Raw genomic sequence first — 16435 nt, forward strand, 5'->3', positions numbered from 1 at the left:
TTGTCGGTGCTAAAATTACAATTGTGTGGGGCACAATGTGCTAATTTGTCAAGGGGAACATATGGACTCTGTAACAAGTTCAGCAACAACCAGGATAGAAGTAGGAAAAGTTCTTTGGAATTACATAACCTCACTAATTTAGCAGCAAAACAAGTTATGTTTTCAAGGCTTATTATTCTCAGCACAGATTTCAGCTCAGTCACAGGTGATTTTAAACAAACCAAAAAAGCTGTCCCTAGCTCATGTTGCATCCTCCTTCCTTTAACAAATGTCGGACCAGAAAAGGAGACATTAATAAAGAGGCGACTGCACAATCTCAGGGGATTTGCTGACCATCCAGCTGCTAACTCAGCCTCAGTGACTGCACACAGCCCTGTAGGAGTCCCAACCTCAGAGGCTCAGTTACACTCCGTCTGGCTCTGAAATAGAGATGACTACTGATGTACATGTACCTGTGGCGAAACATCTACCACATGATGAAGCAGCCAACACTCACAACAAATGTAAATAAAGCAATGTTTTAAAGGTCCAGTGTGTAAAATGGAGGGGAAACCATGATATCTATAGCATTCAAGCTTCTCCAAGGACAAAAAACTTGTTTACCATGACTGGGACGACTGGGAGTATTTCAGGAGCATGGAGCGATGAGGTGAAGATCTAAACCATTTTACGATATGTCTGCTGTTTCCTAGTCCTTCTTCTTTCCTTCTGCCTTCTTCTTTGTTGGTTTATTTATGAACACGAAACTCACGAAACATGCTCTCCAGCTGGCTGATTCTGAAAAACAGTATGTAATAGAATACTTATAAGGCTATGAAAACCAAACAAATTGTATTTTATAGCGATTATACACTTAAAATGTAATATATTCATGGGTAGTATTAGATTTTGCCAATAAACTTGCCAATTATTACACACTTTAATTACTGGAGTCACAGTATGGGTAAAGACAACTGCCAACTCTATACTTCAACCATATCCCAGACCAATCTGTCCACTGAACGCAGAGACCAAACTGACCTCAACCATCCATCAAACACTCAGTAAGTCACTGAACAAACTGAGCCCCAAATAGTCTGTAAGTGGGATTAGTAACTGTCATGCTTTGTCCTTCGTCAAGGTTAAAAACAATAATGCTGACTGACAGTAGGTAACAGATCGACCATCTTCCCATGTTGACATCACACGACTACCTTTGTTTGTACTCAGTGGTCATTATGACCTCAGTGGAATGTAAATAAATATTTTGGATGTTGTTTTTCTTGAAACACTGTCTCTGCATTGGCAAACAGGTGTTGTTCTCATGTCTTAAATCCTTTAATACATTGGATCAAATGGTTTATAGAGTGACAAAGCATTTTTAATGCGTGGGATGGTCAGATTTTCTGTATACCAAACATACTGCACATATGGCAACACGTCTGTCATGAGCTGTACAGCACATCTCATGCAATCTCTTCTCTGGACACTACACTAACAAGTATCTTTTCACAACAGGAAAGTAATGCATCTCCCTCCTTGTTGTTGCATTTGGATTACACATGAAAGGTTAAGTGAATGTGTTTTAACCCGTTAAAATCATGGCAAAAAAGAAAGGAAACTCCGCAGGGGATATGATGTGCCTGCTAATATAATTATATCTGATTGCAAATGCAACTATATAGTTTGATGATAGAGATTAGCACAAACAACCCACTTAATTTGCTTTTGATTATTTAATGAAACCGTATTTCTCCTGAGAGTTGATATTAAGTACCTCAGATTAGTCCAATGTAAATTGAGTGTTTTATTTATTCTTTTTATTAAATCTGAACTTTGCAACTCAACTTCAAAAGTTAACTTTTCAATTAGCTTCCATCACACGTAGCCGGCTCTGACCTAACTCAGTCCTGTATTGGCATTTCATGTCTAATGTGATTACGTATCATCTGTATGTATTTGCACTTTCTTTCCAAAAGTCTTCTCTGATCATTCTCAACCTCATCATGATCACTTGTTACCATGACAACTCTCTCATAGGACCAATCGCCCACCTCTCCTCCTCTCTCCCTCTTTCCCTTTTTTTCACTAGCTGTCTCTCGCTTCTTCTTCTCTTGCTCTTTATTTTCTTTGTCGTGACTCCCCCTCACCCATCAGCCACTGCCATCACCCACTTAAATTTCTCATCAGTGGATTCCATTTGCTCCTTTTACCTTATTTATTAGTTTTCATTTATTTCTTTCTTTCTTTGATCAGATTCAGGTTCACTGGAGGAAAACTCAGTAATCTTTTCTTTCTGCGGCATCACCAGCCAGCACAGTCACATCTGGCGGAGGACGCCTCCAGCTAACTTAGCGAGGTCAGTCCAGTCTCTCAGTTGGGCTCTTCAGGGGGTTTTTCCAACCTCGCTGCCCTTAGCCTGCAGCAGTTTGGACAGGCCCCGTATGCAGTATGTGTTAGGGTCAACCTCAAAATCCTCTGGTGAACCCCAGTGGCAGGAGCTAGTGGCGGATGTCTTAAAAAGTCTTATACAAGCTGCTACTTCTGAGGTCGGAGGGGGGGCTGCAGAGTGGATGAAAGTGCACTGAGCTTCGGAAACCATCTATTTCCTGGCATTTCTGGATCTGGGGCAGCGTGCTGTCTTTCAGAAAACTGTCAAAAAAAATCCTTTGTGTTATTTTTTGAGCACTGGGTGTCCTGAGTGCTGCTCATAGAGACAGGCTTTCATTGTTTAATTTACTGTCCAAGTTGGCCATTTACAAGAGGAACATTTGGTGAGGCAGCACATAGATTGTGCACTCGTAAAGCTGCTGGAACAGCTCGAAAAGGATCTCAGAGGGGCTGAAAATCTCGAGACATTAACTCATAATTTACCCATTCATCTACCATTTTGGACGCTGTTATTATTTTTTACTTTTTTATGATTAAACTATTCCAAATTTAAATTTCTTTCAGGCTTTCATGGCTAAGTGAATTAAAAAACGGGGTCATCTGTGGTAACTAAGTCCTTACTTAGCTTTTCACTCTTTATTCCATTATTTTTCTTTTTGGTTCACTTCTGTGACATCTCCAGACACTATAGACAGAAAAAAAAAAGCAACCAGCTGGTGAGCATAGTCAACACTTAAAGCCAGATGAGAGGCAGATATTTCCCTTAGGAGTTGCTGGAGAGAAAATCAGAGGAACAGGGAGAGTAGATATTGCATTTTCATTTATCAGGTGGCTAAATGAACATCTCCAATTGAAGACCACATTAATACTATGACATTTTAAAGCCAGTCAGTACTACTTTCATGGGTATGTTTTCAACTAGATTGCTGCAGTTTGGCTCACTCACTCTGTGACCATCTGAAATGTATAATATGAGTAGCCTATAAGATCCTTTATATTGGGAGAAAAAAATTATCTCTGTATGTCCAGTCTTTGTGTTTCCCTCCCACTTGATGACACATAGGCTTATATTCACACACCTCTTTTGTGTGATATTGTGTCAAAGCTGTAATACTCTTTTATATTTTTGCTCTGGGCAGCCTTGAAAATGACATTGCACATCTCAGTGGGTTATTCCTAATAAATTACTCACACAGAAATATTTCTATGCTGTGTTTAGTCACGATGGGGCCAAGGAAGGGGACCCAGATCTTGGGCTAAATCACTGCCACAGTGAAATGATAAACAACAGCTTTATGAAGAGTAAACCAAGGAACAAACAAACGTAGAAGCCGCTCACCTGAGGCTCACAGGAAGTCATGTGAACGGGAAACAGGACTGGAAAGAACCAGAGCAAAAAGAAGCTGTTTCTTCCTCTTCTTTTGGGATTTGGCAGTTTGCTACTTCCACCACCTACTGAGCAGGAGTGTAGGACAAGAAAGTAGACAGTCAGTCAAACAAAACAAAAAAAACACAACATCAACACACAATCTTCCTATTAATCCAGTGTTATGTATAAACTCAAACAGATGCTTCATGACTTCCTTCAAATCTGCTCTCAGTATGCTTTCTAAATTAAACACTACTTTTACCCTTTCCACTGCTGCCTTCAGTGCAAAAAAGACACTAGTAGGCTACCTACCGTACCTACCTGTGTGTAGGTGCCTTCATCCGGGGACTTGCTGTCCACCGTTCGCGCCTTTTTTTCAAACTGACAACAACCAAGATGGCCGCCGTTAACTGAACTCCGCCGGTGTTGTGTACAGTCCGCGGCCAGCCGGTTTAAAAAAAATAAATACTCTTATCGCCTCCTCTTCATCACGCCGATCTCCAGATAAACCAGGGCCGGGACACTGCGACCTTCTCCCGGGCTTTTACACCATGTTTGTGCGATCAACTGTCCGGTATCGGGGGCAACGTCCGAGTCCGACCGACTGTGAGTTAAGTTTACTACATCAGAGATCTTATTTGATTGGAAAGATGGCTCACTCGGCTGTAGTGGCGTTGACCCGAAGCTCCACGAAGCACTGGGCAAAGTGTCTCAAAAAAGTAATATTTTCTGATGTTGTATGCTTACATAAGACACAATATTTTCTTTCTTTCTTTCTTTCTTTCTTTCTTTCTTTCTTTCTTTCTTTCTTTCTTAGTGTTTATCCATTGCTTGTGTTGATTGTTGCAAGTCATAAGTAAGTTGATTTAAACTTTAAATAGGCTACACATTAGTCACAGCAACAAATACAGTATCTAGCTATGATGGAAAATGATTCTGGAGAAACACTTTTAGTTTTTAATTTAGTGATAACTTTGAGTTGAATGTAAGATGCTTTCAGTTGTTTTTTTCATGCTGGAAAATTTGGTGTGAAATTACTTTGAGCATGTAAAGTGTTCTCAAATAACCTTTTTAAACCTGTAAAATAGATGCAAAATTAATTTAATTTGAACATTCGCATCGGTGCATCATGTGAAAACATTGCGAGCCAGCCGCTTCCTGCCGACAGCTGTTGAACTGACATCAGTTTCGAGTCAAACAAAGGTCATGTGAGACAGCTGTTATGTGTCAGGTAAACTTTCATGCTATTGTGTTCAGTACTTAACTACAAGTTTTGTGTGCAAGTCTTTTCTACTTCACCTTTGAGCTGAGCCAGCAACTTGGGATTTACAGTGTGAAGTTGTGAACATATCATTGTTTTTTTAGTTGATATTCGTGTTAAAGCATGAATTTATTTATTTATTTCACACATTGAAGAGATACGGAGCAGCATATCATTTGCTCAGCATTGTGTTTGCGGCCCCCCTGATGATTTTAACTTTCCTTTATCTCTCTTTTTGTTCCCCATTAAATCCTGAGGGATTTATCTGTCTCTTCAGCTGCTCTGTGTTCGCCAGCTATCTGCTAACTGTGTCTGACTGCTGTTTGGTGCTGAGCAGGTAAATGTACAGTGGATTTAAGAGCTGTTTTATTGACAGTAGCTGCTGTGGCTCAAAAAACACTGCCATGTAAAACTTTGGGCCCCACATCTAAATCATAAATCTCCAATTGATGAGTCTCTGTGAGTTTATCTATGTTGGTCCTTTTTACATTGTCATGTTATTGACACAGTATGAAATTGTTGATTATCACTGCTTTAAACTCTAGCCTGCATTAGCTTCCCTTGCAAGTTTTGCATTTACTTGTAAATCACTTGAAGTCCTGTTGTACTTAATTTAATTGATGATTAGTTTGGCCGACCTGCCGGAGCTACCAGTCCTCTCTGCTTGCCTCTAATCCTCTGACTGGATGATGTATATTTTTGTCTCAGTGAGTGATTTTTTGTCTCAGTTATGAATATTTTTGGGGGCTGCCTGCAAACGTCACTGTGTGTGGTGGTGGGAGAAAAAAAAAAACGTCTGACTCACTCCAGGCTGGAAAGTTTGGGGGGTGGGGGTGGTAAAGTTGATTTTTTTTTGGTGCTATTTTCGAGATGTGCACTTCTGCGTTTCCTGCTCTCGTACTTATCGTTTTTACTGTTCAGTCGTGTCTTGTGTTGTGTATCTCCAACATTAGTAACGTCTCATCCCATCCTGTCTCGCTCTCTGCACTACAGGAGCCATGAAGCCAGGAGACTAATCTAATCATTTAGGGCCTGCTCTTGAGTAGTAAATAATTTTCTTGGCATATCACAAGGTTTGTGTGTGTATGTGTGTGTATATTTATATATATATATGTGTGTCTGTGTGTATAACTGTTGTGTATATTCCACCTTGCTCTTTTCAGTTTCGCACCACAGTCCTCCACAGCCCCCCGAGGACAGCAGCAGCCCCAGACCAATTTTTGTTCCCTTTTTCTCTTCCTGCCCTACGGTGACACACCATGGTCCATATATCACGTCACTCCGACTAAACTGCTCCGCTGTTGAGATGTCCACTTTAAAGCTTGATGCACTCCTTGTGTATGGATTTGGCTGCCATGCCAGCAAAGCACTTTGCCTTGAGAGAGGAATTAAACCCCTGAGGTTTTTCTAAGATAGATTAAATAGGGAGGGGAGCTGAGAACGGCGGGCTCCAGGGAGGGGCTCTACCCAAATATAGAGAACCTGCCAAATGCCAACAGGGTGTGGGCGAGGAGGCTGGCCTTTCTGATGTTGTGTGTCTGTACATGTGGGTGGGTGTTTGCATGCATCAAGAGGATTTCGAGGATGTGTGTAACAACAATACATATGCCTGCGCGAGAGCAAAAACACGATACAGAGGCAGGAGATTACACAGCAAAGATTGTAATATTGAATAGATCGGAATCAGAAAAAATAAAAAACTTCATTGATCCCCCACAGGGAAATTAGTAATGCGTGAGGTGAATGCACAGTGTGGGGCCAACATGCAAAAATGCAAATGTGCAAAAGACATTAACATAAATTAACTATGAATTAACTGCAATGTGCAAAAGAAAACTTAATGAAAAGTGTAATGTGGGTCAACAGTTAATTAACAGCAGTTTAACTGCAGATTACCGGGGGTGTGCAGAAGTAAAAAAGGGATTTACAGTGATTTAAACGTGACAGTAAAGTACTGAAAAGCAGCATAAAAAGAAATGAGTGTCGTCTTTCAAGGCTGTTATAACCTGATTTTTCCTTTTTTTTTTCTTTTTCATTTTTACCACACTATCATATTATATTATTTTGTGTTTATTTGGTTTGGCACTGAACTTACTCATCCCTGTCTTTCAGATGTTTTCCCGTTCAGGGTGAGTGGAGCGGCAAACTGAAAGATGAAGCGACAAACAAAAGCAGGTAATGTGCAGAATGCCATTAGGAGGCAGAAGAAGCAGCAGCAGGGACGAGGACGACTTGGAGTGGGAATTACAAAAACACAGCGCAGAGCACAAGGAAGGGGGGGTTTTGTTTGCTGCGTCTCACATGTTTGGTTACTCGAGTTAATGAGCAGCAATTAGACAGCAGCCAATTAACTCTGGCCATCAGACTGAGACCGAGGGAAATGGAAAGAGGAGGTACGAGGAAGTGAGAGACGGAGCGGTGGAGGTGGAGGAGGACGAGGGGGGTGTGGGGGTAAATGACGTGGGAATCACAAGTGCTGTTATCTGCCAGAGATGTTCACGTGTGTGTTTGCATACAAATGAGTTGTGTGTTTGTGTGTAGGTACTGATGGGACTGTGTGTATACAGTATGTGTGTATATTATGTGTGTGTGTGCGCTCCAGCAGGGGGAGCTGTGTCGGCCCGTGTCACTGTAAGTGCTCTACATGACCATCTGGCTCTCTCTGTCAGACTGGATGCTGAACTTACAGTTAACCATCTCACTGCCAGCTGCTCCGTCACATCCACACACAGCAGCATCAATAATAAAAACAAACACACACAGAGAGAGACACACACACACACAAGCTGATGAGGACAGTCAGAGATAGAGCAGCACATCCTTGGCCGGTGGTGTTATTGTACAAACTGGATAAATGAACACTTGAGACCACAGAATCAGAGATGTATAAATGATTAATGGCACATTGATGGAGCCGCTGTGTGACTGTGCGTCTCCTCCGGCTGCCGGCCGCTTCGACCAGATTGTGTATCTGCTCCGGGGCTGCAGATAAGAAAGCAAATGGTTAATTTCTCCTTCTGACTGCTGATGCAGTGTGTTCCAGCTGAACCCCTTGGAGAGTCTCTCACTCCCTCACACACACACACACACACACACACACACACACACACACTTACCAAAATACACTGTACTGTAGTGTAGTACTTGCCATTCTTCTGAGTAGCCCGCTGCCCTCTCTTTAATTAGGCTAATTGAAATGCGAGAATAACCATTTTCTTGATTGCTCATTATTTTTGGGCAGTTTAAAATGAAAAGCTTGCTTATACACGCAAAGGCCAAAAAGGGGCGAGGGCGTGGGGATGTGGAGGGGGGAGGACGTTGGCTCACCTCGCTCCTTGGACGACTGCTAGTTGCTTCTTCTTTGCAGATGAGCGGCCCCTGCAGCCTGGTGCTCGGGGCCTAAAGCCTGCTGCCCCGCTCTGCTCTGCTTTGCCGAGCCTCTTCTTGGCACCGTTGGCGCTCCGGCTCCGGCTGCCACCGCTGTGTTTCCAGGGACAGAAGCAACCCTCCCTGCCCCTCCTCTCCTCCCACCACCACCAGCAGCAGCATCAGCGGTGGAGGCCTCAGTGTTGTTTAAGCCGGAGCGTCAAGTGGGATTTTGCAGACATCCTTGAGACAAATTGTGAGAGACGGTTTGTGCTTAAGTGCACTTGGCAGGTCTACAGGTGGTTGGGTGGCTTTTTTCCTCCATGTTCTTCTCGGTTTGCAGTGTTAAACCCCTCCCCCCTCCCCCTCCTCCCCCCCCGTCCCCGAGCCCTGGTGCTGCTGTTGGCCCCGTAGCTGGGACAGGAGCCTCCTGAGGGCAGCCTGAGCTTATGGAGGGGGGGAGATAAAGAGAGAGAGGGTTTAAGGTAGAGAGAGAGGGAAAGTACATCTGGAGCTAGGAGCTGGTGTGTGTGTGTGCATGTGTTTCTATGGGTGTGAGGACACTCGGGCCAGTTCTTATGACTTCAAATGGCTTTTTCAGGAGGGGCGGTTACAGGGATATTTCAAAATTTTTAGCAAATTCGCCTATTGCCATTGTGATTAGAATGCGTTAGTTTTCAATCAGCTTGTCCTGACGGGCGACATCGCTCTGTCCATCAATGACACCCAACCCTGAAAAACTTGCTCGCTCTGTCTCTATAGAGTGCCAAAGCGGAAGCAGCCCCATGGGTCCTCAATTTGAAAAAAGTCTCCATACAAATGAACGGGACTCCAAGATTTATTTTGTGATCCGTTTGAATTGTAAAAAGTATGTCCTCTACCTGTCCAGCAGTTTGTTGTAAACGTATTGTAAAATAAAATTCCAAAGAGTCCATAACCAGAAAGACTACAGGCCGCGTAGGTGACGTCACACACCAAATGCCGCCCTTTCCCGTGTCAGTTGGTGACGTATATTTTGTGGGACACCAGATCTGTAGTCCGTAGAGCGTCGTCACACAAAATACATTCTTCTGTTGCCGTTTTACGATAAACTGCTGATTTCTCGGCATGAAACGTGATGTTTTAAACAGGTAGAGGACATATTTTTTTGTCATGGCACAATTCAAACGGATCACGAAATAAATCTTGGAGTCCCGTTCATTTGTATGGAGACTTTTTTCGAATTGAAGACCCATGGGGCTGCTTCCGCTTCGGCACTCTATCTGGACGACATTTCGCGGCCGTGTCCCGCCCCTAAACACTTCTTATTGGTTGAAAAAGTACACCCCGCGCTTCCTGTTGACAAGCTAGTTACCAGAGAGAGGAGAATATGAGAGAACTGCATTGAAATAAAATCAAAAAAGATACTCCAAGATGTCAAAACCAGCAACCAGGATGTGTCAAGAATCTAAAAATAGCACCAGAAGTTTGTTTACGTCCCTCAATTATTTGATTGGATTCTGAACCAATAGAATAGCGATAAAATCCTCATGCTGCAAATCAGGACACATTCGCGCCAGATTTCGATGCCGATGACGCTCGCTGTATGTCATGGAGTAGGTTTGTTACAGTGCAAGCTGTTTAGATCGGCGGGGCAGAGACGTGAGCTCTGCACAGCGCCTGGTAGCCTTTCCTTCATCAAACTCATCAAATACACAATCCAACAACTCCAAAACGCTCTGGTGGACAAGTTGTGACCTGCACATTCACCATGCGATGAGATAATAATGTAACATTACGAGAGGGAGTTGTTTTCTCGGCAAATGTGTAACCGAAACTACATTTCAGACATGGCTGCTGGGCGGGGTGATGTCGTAATGTTATATAATTATACATAATTATGTCATAGTGTGGCAAATGTACAGGTCACAACTTGTCCATGAGAGCGTTTTGGAGTTGTTGGATTGTGTATTAAGTTTGATGAGGGAAACATGGAAATCTTGCATACTACTCCCCGCCAATTACTGACAATTAAAGGTAATGAACCTACTCCTAAAACTATAGGGATTATGGCAATGGGCCAATTTGCCAAAATGTTAAACTATCCCTTTAAGACTTGGTTTTGGCGTAAGGGAGGAGAATTAAGTGTGTTAGTTAGTGTTAGGCCTCTATTAGTCCGAATGCATTATGTCAACGAGTGCATGTCCTCACAGTGAAGGCAAGGCAACAGTGTGTGTGAGACAGCCTGAGAAACGTTCATATGTCTTGTGTCTCCATGACAAGGAGGTGAGTCATTTCCACAACACTTATTTATATTTATATACACACGCACACACATATTGATGGACGCACACAAGCGTGCAAACACACTCCCAGCAGCACTCCTCCTGACATCCAGACTGGGGTACAGTAGATCACATACATGCCCATCATTAGCCCTGCAGGAGCGGGACGCAGCAGCATGTGTGTGTGTGTGTGTGTGTGTGTGTGCAGTAATATCCACCTCATGATGTTACTTGAAACATTTATTATATGTACACATTATATACAGAGTCGTTTGCCTTCGAGGAGCTGTGTGATTTCCTCATTAACTTCACCAAATGTAATGAGTCATTGAGCCAAGTTCTCTGGCTCTGTTAATTATCGCCCCGTTTTCAGCAGCGCTCTCCATGGCAACCTAAAGTTCTGCCTGTCACTGCTTGAGAGATGAGGGAATAAAGACATTTCCCATTATGCTGCCACCACCACAGCGTGCATACATGTATTTCTCATCCAGACAGGCAGGCCTGCTCAGGGTGGAGCGGCTGATCTCTTAGCGCCCTCTGCTGGAGAACACAAGCATCAAAACCACAGTGTGATCTGTGTCAGGAGGCAGAAAATGTAGACTTTATGTAATTAAATGGAGAGATGTATGTTATGTATATTTGTTTGGGCACTTGAATTATCCCCAAAGTTTCCAGAAATTGTTGAACACGGAGAAATACATTGTTTTAATCATGGTATACACTCATCTCTGATGCAGGTGTCAGTGTTGTGGTCTCTTGCCTTGTTATATTACTTTATGTCTTGTTATATTCAATGTTTTCTTCTTTGTCTTATTTTTTGTTATGTTATGTCTTGTCATGTTACGTTATGTCTTGTCATGTTGTCTTGTCATGTTACGTTATGTCATTTTATGTCATGTTACTTTATGTCTTGTCATGGTACGTTATGTATGTTACGTTATGTCTTGTCAGGGTACGTTTTGTCTTGTCATGTTACGTTATGTCTTGTCATGTTACGTTATGTCTTTACGTTATGTCTTGTCATGTTACATAATGTCTTTACGTTATGTCTTGTCATGTTACGTTATGTCTTGTCATGTTACATTATGTCTTGTCATGTTACTTTATGTCTTGTTATGTTACGTTATGTCTTGTCATGCTAAGTTATATTACGTTATGTCTTGTTATGGTACGTTATGTCTTGTCATGTTACATTATGTCTTGTCATGTTACGTTATGTCATGTTATGTTGTGTCTCGGTCGGGTTATGTTATGCCTTGTCTCTTCATGTTATGTCTAATGCAGTTGTGTCTTGTTACTGTATGTCTCTGTTACGCCTCATGATGTTGTGTCTAATGTCTTGTTATATTAAGACTCTTCTAATGTCTTCTTATATTACTTCACCCGATGCCATCCTCTGTTAGAAGTTACATACAGTGTGTTTAAGTGAGAGCTACTGAGAAGTATCCACTGACCTCAGTACAGCCTCAGCATGACTTAAAGAAAGTGAGTTTGAGGGGTCGTCTCTCTCTCTCTCTCTCTCTCTCTCTCTGCTCTGAGTGTGTGTGTGTGTGTCCAGATGTCGACCTCACTGAGATCAATATCCGACACTGTGGAGAATTTCGAGAGCTCAGTGGCATCAGAGTGAATATCATGAGACCATTAACATGCAAATGAGCTGTTTCCACTCATTATTCTTGTGACCAACAAACATCTGTGTATGTGAGAATGTGTGTGTGTGTTTATTTACACTGCAGCACAGTTGCAGTATGAAAAGCCTGCTTCCATCTTGTGCTGCCTTGCATTAGACATTAGAATATGAATGTTCAATAATTTCCTGCAGCCGAATGACTCCACAAGTCAGAGGTGGTTCTCATTACCCCTTCAGGCTGCAGCACCAGCAGCATCAATAATCAACGCCCTGGCCTATAACAAGCATAAACAGCAAGAGGCTCACGACCTGGGTGGTGTTTTCATTTCTGATCTGTCTTTTTGATGCTCTGGTGACCAAAGTAGAGAATCCCCACTTCATCTGCTGATTCATAAAAGGTCGTATATGGTGTCGTCTTATCAGGATTGGAAGATTGGACAAAATATCCAAAGACTGCACTTGATTCACACTTGAACGTTACTTCCAGACTTTTACTCCGTGTTAAGAGTGGTGCCCATATCACTCTAATGCCGGCTGCCCTTCACTGGTTACCTGTGAGTTTAAGAGTTGATTTTTAGGATTTTTACTGCTTTGCCGTTCAGGCTGTTTGGCTTTGGGACTCTGTATCTTCTTTTTAATCCCTTCTTAAGGCTCACTTCTGTCACACAGCCTTTTATTGACTCTTGGTTTTATGGCGGTGCAGTAGTTTGCACTGTCGCTTCACAGCAATTAGGTTCTGGGTTCGATGGCCCCGGGTCACGGACCTTTCTTTGTCGGCATAACCTGTTTTCTGTGGGTTCTTCAGCTTCTTCTCACAGTTCATGGGCATGCACACAAGGTTAACTGGTGACTCTATAGCTAGTGCTTTGTTTGCCTCTATGTTGTTGGTCTCTATGTCGGCTGGGATTTGTTGTGAGCATGCACAGATAAGCAGCATGGCTAATGGGTGGATTTTAGTGTGAATCTTATCATGTGCATTCCTGCTTTTGGAAAGCACCTCGTAGGGTCTTTTAAAAGATGCCTGTTGGGCTGTACAGTGGTGCTGTGGTTAGTTATGTTTCCTCCTGGCAAGAGGTTTCTGAAGGTCTAGCGACTTCAGCTAAAAGAACCGCTGAGAGGCTAAGCATGGGCCCGAATGTCAGATGTGCTAACAAAAAGAAACTCGATGAGATTTCAGAACTAAGGATCAAAGTTAAAGTGTACAAACTAAACCAAAGTAATCACAGTGATCAACGAAAAACAACGGAAAATATAGCGGTTGTTAAACCTCGATGGTAGTATGTGAAATGAAGAAGCACTTTATATTTATTGTGATTACTGTTATTTACTGTGCTATGTATCACTCTGTTATTTATTTATTTATTGATGTGCTGTGAGAGTCTGTGCCACAGACTGATTGCCCGACATGGATTTGTTTGTCTCCCTCTTCTTCTTCTTTTTTTTTTTTTTACTGTCTTTTAACGAAACTGAGTCTGCTGAACTGAATTGCCCCTCGGGGATAAATAAAGTTGTCTGAAGTCTGAAGTCAACAAAAAGTATGGCAACCCACGCTCACCCTCTCTCTCTCTGAAACGAAGGAAAAGCAACAGGTGGATTTAAGTGCTAAACCCCGCCCATAATGACGTGACCTGCTACTAAAATAATAACATAAACTAAATCATCCTCAAAGTAAACAACACCAAAACAACCCAGAAAACCAAATTCATGACGTTTCTGTGTGTGGTTTGCATGTTCTTCATGTACTTCCTTAGATAGATAATGAATGTAGATGCTCGCAGTCAGTGGCACTTGGAGTCAAACAGGACATTAGCAGAGAACTAAACGGATTCTGGGTAAAGTCGTTTCCTTTTAAATCAACTGAAGCATAAAAACAACTCATTCCCCTTTTAGCCTCTAATGTGACAGAAAAAGACATCAAAGCTCTGGATGCTGATCAAATTCCTGCAGCAGCCGACGCTACAACCCTCTGTGTTGTGTCTAAAGTGGCGCGCAGGTGGAGCTGCCAAATCCAAAAAAATAAAAAAGTCCAGTGAGAGCTCATAACTTTTACATGATTTGTTTCTTATCATACACCGTTCACATTATTTCTACATTTATCAAAGTATGAATCAGGGTTGGTTTCATCCTGAAACTACCTCCTCTGAAGATTAGTGTGATGGTCCTGGACGGCGGTGTGTTTACCGGTGATAACCTTTTTCTTTAAGGGCCTCTGTGGCCCGGAGCCAAGTCGGAATAAAGTCTACTGGATAACAGAGCTGGCAGGACACCTCGCTGCGGGAAGCGAGCACTCGGGTCATGGACTCGCTTTGTCATTCCACATGAATGTACTCTGCTGCCGGTTCAAAATAAGATGAAGGATGACTCATGACAAAGTGACTTTCCCACTTGCCATTCGACCAGCGCCCATGGCCTCCGAACCGCTTCTCCTGATAAAGTGCGTTTATAGGTGTCGTCAGGGGGTTTATTCGTCTGTGAATTTCTTCTTGACGGATTGTTGAGGTGTGAGCCGGCTCCTTCGTTCCCCACAGCGTGTGACTAAAGCTCAGTAGTGTAGTGTAGGTGCATGTTGAAGTGCAGGGATGATCCGTAAGAGACAGTGGTTGGACGGTCAGTCAGCCACTTACAGTTTTGCCGTATCTTCATTCAGCCTGCAGGTAAACAGCTGCTCGCCGACATCAGTCTGATGCTGATCTGTTTGAATGTAGGTTTGGACGTCAGGTCCTGAAATTCAATCTCAGGACATCGTCTGATGAGGAAGACAACAGGAAGTAACCAAAATCACGTTGCATGAGCATGTGGTGCCTGCTGGGAACTTTTTACAGCTACCATTGGAGATTAAGTTTAAAGGGATAGTTCAACATTTTGCCAAATTGTCCCATTGCCATAATCCCTATAGTCATAGCAGTAGGTTCGTTTCCTTTAATTGTTGGGGCATCAAACTCATCAAATACACAATCCAACAACTCCAAAACGCTCTTGTGGACAAGACGGAACGTTACGAGACAGAGTTGTTTTAGAGGTAAATTCAGAGACTGCTTGCCGGAAAAAACTGCCCCAGACGGGAACACGCATCAGTGGTTTTGCATGAATTTACCTCTAAAACAACTCTGTCTGGTAACGTTCTGTTATTATCTCATAGTGTGGTGAATGTGCAGGTCACAACTTGTCCACCAGAGCGTTTTTGAGTTGTTGAATTGTGTATTTGATGAGTTTACCAGGGGAAACCAAGAAATCCCATTAGCCTCCGTAGCGTAGCTCTGAGCAGCTCGCGGCTCTGCTCCGCTGTTCTAAAAATAGCTTACACCAACAATTAAAGGTAACGAACCTACTGCTATGACTATAGGGATTATGGCAATGGGCCAATTTGCCAAAATGTTGAACTATCCCTTTAAGTTTAACAAAAGGTATTTTTGTTCACAACAGTTTTAGTTTTTCTTTTTACAGTAGACTTGACTTTATTTTGGATTATGGATCAGATTATGGATTGGAAACCAGCCTGGTGTTTATGGAGAAAAGAAAACAACTGATTCGAATGAATTGATGAATGATGAATTGAGCATTAAACTCTGATATGAAGTTTTTTCCTTCAATGAAAATTATATCAACATAACATGGGATTGTTAGTGAAACAAGGAAATAAGATAGTACATGTTTTATATGTAGTTTTTGATAGTGGAAGTACTGCAAACATCGAGCAGCTTTAGGGACCATAAACATAACTAAAGCAACTGCTGAAACAAACAAAAACAACATAATTCACATAAGATCAGTCCATTCAGACTCATTCAGATTTATTGATGATGAATTACTAGCTGAACCTACAACTTGACTTTGTGGAGTCATCTGTTAGTGATCTTTCTGCACCAAGAAGTTGTTTTTTAATGGAAAAACCTTCACAAACCTGCTGCAGTCCTCTTGCTCACCTGCCCTCAGGTGAACACAATGCAGCACGTCGCAGCTATAAAAAGTTTGAAATTTCCCTCAGGAGCTGGTGGAGACCACAAGTAGAGCCAAAAGAGAGGAGAAAAACCACACTATATGTTCGCCAAGCAGCCAAAAAACACAACTTCACATAAATGATAGTGTGGATCTGTGGTTCTTGTGCTGTGTTACCTTATTCTGACACTTCCCTAATGGCCAAAACATCACATATTATAATGTTAGGTAAAACTTTA

The sequence above is a fragment of the Trachurus japonicus genome, chromosome 8 (genome assembly GCF_045865225.1).
Source record: "Trachurus japonicus isolate A0001 chromosome 8, Traja_1.0".
Classification (NCBI taxonomy): domain Eukaryota; kingdom Metazoa; phylum Chordata; class Actinopteri; order Carangiformes; family Carangidae; genus Trachurus; species Trachurus japonicus.